Raw genomic sequence first — 7,576 nt, forward strand, 5'->3', positions numbered from 1 at the left:
CCAGCGAGGCCCTGGAGGACTGACGTGGAGAAGGGTTTCGTGTGAACAGCCGTTGCACACGAGTCAGTCGATCCTAAGCCCTAAGAGAAATCCTATGTAAATGAGGTGTCCTAAAGCTCTCAGTTAAAAAGCAACAACAAAACTGTTAAATATGGCTAAATCGAATTTATAAGAAGTAGTTGCAGAGATGCACACCCATTGGGCGAAAGGGAATCCGGTTCCTATTCCGGAACCCGGCAGCGGAACCGCATACCATTCGGGCCCTCGTAAGAGTGTTCGTCGGGGTAACCCAAAATGACCTGGAGACGCCGTCGGGAGATCTGGGAAGAGTTTTCTTTTCTGTATAAGCGTTCGAGTTCCCTGGAAACCTCTAGCAGGGAGATAGGGTTTGGAACGCGAAGAGCACCGCAGTTGCGGCGGTGTCTGGATCTTCCCCTCGGACCTTGAAAATCCAGGAGAGGGCCACGTGGAGGTGTCGCGCCGGTTCGTACCCATATCCGCAGCAGGTCTCCAAGGTGAAGAGCCTCTAGTCGATAGATTAATGTAGGTAAGGGAAGTCGGCAAATTGGATCCGTAACTTCGGAATAAGGATTGGCTCTGAGGAGCGGGGCGTGTCGGGCTTGGTCGGGAAGCGGGTCTGGCTGACGTGCCGGGCCTGGGCGAGGTGAACGGTTGGCGACTTCGGTCGCGTCCCGGGATCCGAGCTCGGTCCCGTGCCTTGGCCTCCCGCGGATCTTCCTTGCTGCGAGGCTTCCGTGGCGGTTAACGCCGTCGTGGTCGCTTCTTCGGCCGCCATTCAACGCTTAGCTCAGAACTGGCACGGACTAGGGGAATCCGACTGTCTAATTAAAACAAAGCATTGCGATGGCCCTCACGGGTGATGACGCAATGTGATTTCTGCCCAGTGCTCTGAATGTCAACGTGAAGAAATTCAAAAAAGCGCGGGTAAACGGCGGGAGTAACTATGACTCTCTTAAGCGGGTAAACGGTGAGGCCATCGCTTGAGGTGTCGGGACGGGCTCACACCCGATCCTAGTATCCGATGATGAGTCCTCAGTGCAGACCACACGACGTTTACCCCTAAAGTTACCTCGCGTGAGCTTTTTGATCCTTCGATGTCGGCTCTTCCTATCATTGCGAAGCAGAATTCGCCAAGCGTCGGATTGTTCACCCGCCAACAGGGAACGTGAGCTGGGTTTAGACCGTCGTGAGACAGGTTAGTTTTACCCTACTGATGACTAGTCGTTGCGATAGTAATCCTGCTCAGTACGAGAGGAACCGCAGGTTCGGACATTTGGTTCACGCACTCGGTCGAGCGGCCGGTGGTGCGAAGCTACCATCCGTGGGATTATGCCTGAACGCCTCTAAGGCCGTATCCTTTCTAGACAAAGGTGGCAACGATATTTCTAGGAGTCTCGTGTGGGTCGAAAGGCTCAAAACAATGTGACACTACTAGGTGGCCGGCCCTCGTGACCGGTCATCGCACGGGCCCCAGTTTGCCGTACGGGCGTCATCGGATTCGTCGTCGGGATCTCGCCGAACGACGGCCGCGGCGCTCTAACGGTCGATCATGGGTACTCCAAGTTCGACGTCGAGACTCGGAATCGTCTGTAGACGACTTAGGTACCTGGCGGGGTGTTGTACTCGGTAGAGCAGTTACCACGCTGCGATCTGTTGAGACTCAGCCCTATGCTTGGGGATTCGTCTTGTCGGTTAGACGAGGCCCCAGAGAGAGCAAGAGAGAGTAAAATGCGCACCGAGAGGAACGAGTGCGTATACGGAATACTGGAGGAGAAGAGATTTTGGAAAGAAAGAAATATAGAAATAATAGAGATGTATTTATAAATCATATATACGAATCTCGAAAAAAATTGTGAAATTGGTGAAGGTTGGATGTTATATTTCCGGCTTTTTGGCATTGATCATTTTTTTTTAAAAGTACGAAAAAAAAGCAATACGCGGCTGGAACTTTGAAAAATTTCGGGGCAAAGCAATACGCGCCTGGAACTTTGAAAAATTTCGGGGCAAAGCAATACGCCGCTGGAACTTTGAAAAATTTCGGGGCAAAGCAATACGCCGCTGGAACTTGGAAATAATTCATGGCGAAAAGAACACGATCGCGTGGAATACTAATATACAACCTAACCTTACCAGCGCGCGTAAATAATAAACGAATACAAGATTATTGCAATGAAATAATGTGAAATGCAAAAACATGTATTTTAATATTTTCGTCTCATCGGCTCTGTAAGGTTACTACATCTCCAAAAATATGAATAAAACCCATGATCTACATTGATCGTGATGAAACTGTTTTTTTTTTTGGGAGACGTGTACGCTCCTTTTCATAAAGGAGACTATCTTATTGCGAAAGTCAAAATCGCACGCTCTCACGGCGATTTGCCCCCGTATACGCCTGGGCGTAAGCCCGTGCGTCGCCGACCTAGCGGCCTGCCGATCGGTATTTAGAGGGAGGCACTTTGAAAGCAACACGCCGTTGGAACTTTGAAAAATTTCGATGCGTCGCCAAAGTTCGTACTTTTCGATAAAATCTTCGTCCTATGATACATTTCGATCAAGAACTACATTGATCGTCATGAAACTGTTTTTTTTTTTGGGAGACGTGTACGCTCCTTTTCATAAAGGAGACTATCTTATTGCGAAAGTCAAAATCGCACGCTCTCACGGCGATTTGCCCCCGTATACGCCTGGGCGTAAGCCCGTGCGTCGCCGACCTAGCGGCCTGCCGATCGGTATTTAGAGGGAGGCACTTTGAAAGCAACACGCCGTTGGAACTTTGAAAAATTTCGATGCGTCGCCAAAGTTCGTACTTTTCGATAAAATCTTCGTCCTATGATACATTTCGATCAAGAACTACATTGATCGTCATGAAACTGTTTTTTTTTTTGGGAGACGTGTACGCTCCTTTTCATAAAGGAGACTATCTTATTGCGAAAGTCAAAATCGCACGCTCTCACGGCGATTTGCCCCCGTATACGCCTGGGCGTAAGCCCGTGCGTCGCCGACCTAGCGGCCTGCCGATCGGTATTTAGAGGGAGGCACTTTGAAAGCAACACGCCGTTGGAACTTTGAAAAATTTCGATGCGTCGCCAAAGTTCGTACTTTTCGATAAAATCTTCGTCCTATGATACATTTCGATCAAGAACTACATTGATCGTCATGAAACTGTTTTTTTTTTTGGGAGACGTGTACGCTCCTTTTCATAAAGGAGACTATCTTATTGCGAAAGTCAAAATCGCACGCTCTCACGGCGATTTGCCCCCGTATACGCCTGGGCGTAAGCCCGTGCGTCGCCGACCTAGCGGCCTGCCGATCGGTATTTAGAGGGAGGCACTTTGAAAGCAACACGCCGCTGGAACTTTGAAAAATTTCGGGGCAAAGCAATACGCGGCTGGGACTTTGAAATATTTCGGAGCGCACCTAAAGTTCGTTATTTTGGCTAAACGGAGCGAAAATCTGCATTTATACCATCACGGACGTTAGTTTAATAGCGTTTAACGATGGATCCACGGTACAGAATGCAAAAATATGATTGTTAAAATTTTCGACTAATCGGTTCTAAGAGGCGAAGCAATACGCCGCTGGGACTTTGAAATATTTCGGAGCGCACCTAAAGTTCGTTATTTTGGCTAAACGGAGCGAAAATCTGCATTTATACCATCACGGACGTTAGTTTAATAGCGTTTAACGATGGATCCACGGTACAGAATGCAAAAATATGATTGTTAAAATTTTCGACTAATCGGTTCTAAGAGGCGAAGCAATACGCCGCTGGGACTTTGAAATATTTCGGAGCGCACCTAAAGTTCGTTATTTTGGCTAAACGGAGCGAAAATCTGCATTTATACCATCACGGACGTTAGTTCAATAGCGTTTAACGATCGATCCACGGTACAGAATGCAAAAATATGATTGTTAAAATTTTCGACTAATCGGTTCTAAGAGGCGAAGCAATACGCCGCTGGGACTTTGAAATATTTCGGAGCGCACCTAAAGTTCGTTATTTTGGCTAAACGGAGCGAAAATCTGCATTTATACCATCACGGACGTTAGTTTAATAGCGTTTAACGATGGATCCACGGTACAGAATGCAAAAATATGATTGTTAAAATTTTCGACTAATCGGTTCTAAGAGGCGAAGCAATACGCCGCTGGGACTTTGAAATATTTCGGAGCGCACCTAAAGTTCGTTATTTTGGCTAAACGGAGCGAAAATCTGCATTTATACCATCACGGACGTTAGTTCAATAGCGTTTAACGATCGATCCACGGTACAGAATGCAAAAATATGATTGTTAAAATTTTCGACTAATCGGTTCTAAGAGGCGAAGCAATACGCCGCTGGGACTTTGAAATATTTCGGAGCGCACCTAAAGTTCGTTATTTTGGCTAAACGGAGCGAAAATCTGCATTTATACCATCACGGACGTTAGTTTAATAGCGTTTAACGATGGATCCACGGTACAGAATGCAAAAATATGATTGTTAAAATTTTCGACTAATCGGTTCTAAGAGGCGAAGCAATACGCCGCTGGGACTTTGAAATATTTCGGAGCGCACCTAAAGTTCGTTATTTTGGCTAAACGGAGCGAAAATCTGCATTTATACCATCACGGACGTTAGTTCAATAGCGTTTAACGATGGATCCACGGTACAGAATGCAAAAATATGATTGTTAAAATTTTCGACTAATCGGTTCTAAGAGGCGAAGCAATACGCCGCTGGGACTTTGAAATATTTCGGAGCGCACCTAAAGTTCGTTATTTTGGCTAAACGGAGCGAAAATCTGCATTTATACCATCACGGACGTTAGTTGAATAGCGTTTAACGATGGATCCACGGTACAGAATGCAAAAATATGATTGTTAAAATTTTCGACTAATCGGTTCTAAGAGGCGAAGCAATACGCCGCTGGGACTTTGAAATATTTCGGAGCGCACCTAAAGTTCGTTATTTTGGCTAAACGGAGCGAAAATCTGCATTTATACCATCACGGACGTTAGTTCAATAGCGTTTAACGATCGATCCACGGTACAGAATGCAAAAATATGATTGTTAAAATTTTCGACTAATCGGTTCTAAGAGGCGAAGCAATACGCCGCTGGGACTTTGAAATATTTCGGAGCGCACCTAAAGTTCGTTATTTTGGCTAAACGGAGCGAAAATCTGCATTTATACCATCACGGACGTTAGTTTAATAGCGTTTAACGATGGATCCACGGTACAGAATGCAAAAATATGATTGTTAAAATTTTCGACTAATCGGTTCTAAGAGGCGAAGCAATACGCCGCTGGGACTTTGAAATATTTCGGAGCGCACCTAAAGTTCGTTATTTTGGCTAAACGGAGCGAAAATCTGCATTTATACCATCACGGACGTTAGTTCAATAGCGTTTAACGATGGATCCACGGTACAGAATGCAAAAATATGATTGTTAAAATTTTCGACTAATCGGTTCTAAGAGGCGAAGCAATACGCCGCTGGGACTTTGAAATATTTCGGAGCGCACCTAAAGTTCGTTATTTTGGCTAAACGGAGCGAAAATCTGCATTTATACCATCACGGACGTTAGTTTAATAGCGTTTAACGATGGATCCACGGTACAGAATGCAAAAATATGATTGTTAAAATTTTCGACTAATCGGTTCTAAGAGGCGAAGCAATACGCCGCTGGGACTTTGAAATATTTCGGAGCGCACCTAAAGTTCGTTATTTTGGCTAAACGGAGCGAAAATCTGCATTTATACCATCACGGACGTTAGTTCAATAGCGTTTAACGATCGATCCACGGTACAGAATGCAAAAATATGATTGTTAAAATTTTCGACTAATCGGTTCTAAGAGGCGAAGCAATACGCCGCTGGGACTTTGAAATATTTCGGAGCGCACCTAAAGTTCGTTATTTTGGCTAAACGGAGCGAAAATCTGCATTTATACCATCACGGACGTTAGTTTAATAGCGTTTAACGATGGATCCACGGTACAGAATGCAAAAATATGATTGTTAAAATTTTCGACTAATCGGTTCTAAGAGGCGAAGCAATACGCCGCTGGGACTTTGAAATATTTCGGAGCGCACCTAAAGTTCGTTATTTTGGCTAAACGGAGCGAAAATCTGCATTTATACCATCACGGACGTTAGTTTAATAGCGTTTAACGATGGATCCACGGTACAGAATGCAAAAATATGATTGTTAAAATTTTCGACTAATCGGTTCTAAGAGGCGAAGCAATACGCCGCTGGGACTTTGAAATATTTCGGAGCGCACCTAAAGTTCGTTATTTTGGCTAAACGGAGCGAAAATCTGCATTTATACCATCACGGACGTTAGTTCAATAGCGTTTAACGATGGATCCACGGTACAGAATGCAAAAATATGATTGTTAAAATTTTCGACTAATCGGTTCTAAGAGGCGAAGCAATACGCCGCTGGGACTTTGAAATATTTCGGAGCGCACCTAAAGTTCGTTATTTTGGCTAAACGGAGCGAAAATCTGCATTTATACCATCACGGACGTTAGTTTAATAGCGTTTAACGATGGATCCACGGTACAGAATGCAAAAATATGATTGTTAAAATTTTCGACTAATCGGTTCTAAGAGGCGAAGCAATACGCCGCTGGGACTTTGAAATATTTCGGAGCGCACCTAAAGTTCGTTATTTTGGCTAAACGGAGCGAAAATCTGCATTTATACCATCACGGACGTTAGTTCAATAGCGTTTAACGATCGATCCACGGTACAGAATGCAAAAATATGATTGTTAAAATTTTCGACTAATCGGTTCTAAGAGGCGAAGCAATACGCCGCTGGGACTTTGAAATATTTCGGAGCGCACCTAAAGTTCGTTATTTTGGCTAAACGGAGCGAAAATCTGCATTTATACCATCACGGACGTTAGTTTAATAGCGTTTAACGATGGATCCACGGTACAGAATGCAAAAATATGATTGTTAAAATTTTCGACTAATCGGTTCTAAGAGGCGAAGCAATACGCCGCTGGGACTTTGAAATATTTCGGAGCGCACCTAAAGTTCGTTATTTTGGCTAAACGGAGCGAAAATCTGCATTTATACCATCACGGACGTTAGTTCAATAGCGTTTAACGATGGATCCACGGTACAGAATGCAAAAATATGATTGTTAAAATTTTCGACTAATCGGTTCTAAGAGGCGAAGCAATACGCCGCTGGGACTTTGAAATATTTCGGAGCGCACCTAAAGTTCGTTATTTTGGCTAAACGGAGCGAAAATCTGCATTTATACCATCACGGACGTTAGTTTAATAGCGTTTAACGATGGATCCACGGTACAGAATGCAAAAATATGATTGTTAAAATTTTCGACTAATCGGTTCTAAGAGGCGAAGCAATACGCCGCTGGGACTTTGAAATATTTCGGAGCGCACCTAAAGTTCGTTATTTTGGCTAAACGGAGCGAAAATCTGCATTTATACCATCACGGACGTTAGTTCAATAGCGTTTAACGATCGATCCACGGTACAGAATGCAAAAATATGATTGTTAAAATTTTCGACTAATCGGTTCTAAGAG

At 44.4% G+C, this 7,576-nt stretch overlaps 1 pseudogene; it reads left to right on the forward strand.

The window, feature by feature from the left end:
* LOC143306329 (large subunit ribosomal RNA) overlaps positions 1–1,705 on the forward strand; it is a 3,522-nt pseudogene extending 1,817 nt beyond the window's left edge.
* The last annotated feature ends 5,871 nt before the right edge of the window (positions 1,706–7,576 follow it).

The sequence above is a fragment of the Osmia lignaria genome, unplaced genomic scaffold (assembly GCF_051020975.1).
Source record: "Osmia lignaria lignaria isolate PbOS001 unplaced genomic scaffold, iyOsmLign1 scaffold0006, whole genome shotgun sequence".
Classification (NCBI taxonomy): domain Eukaryota; kingdom Metazoa; phylum Arthropoda; class Insecta; order Hymenoptera; family Megachilidae; genus Osmia; species Osmia lignaria.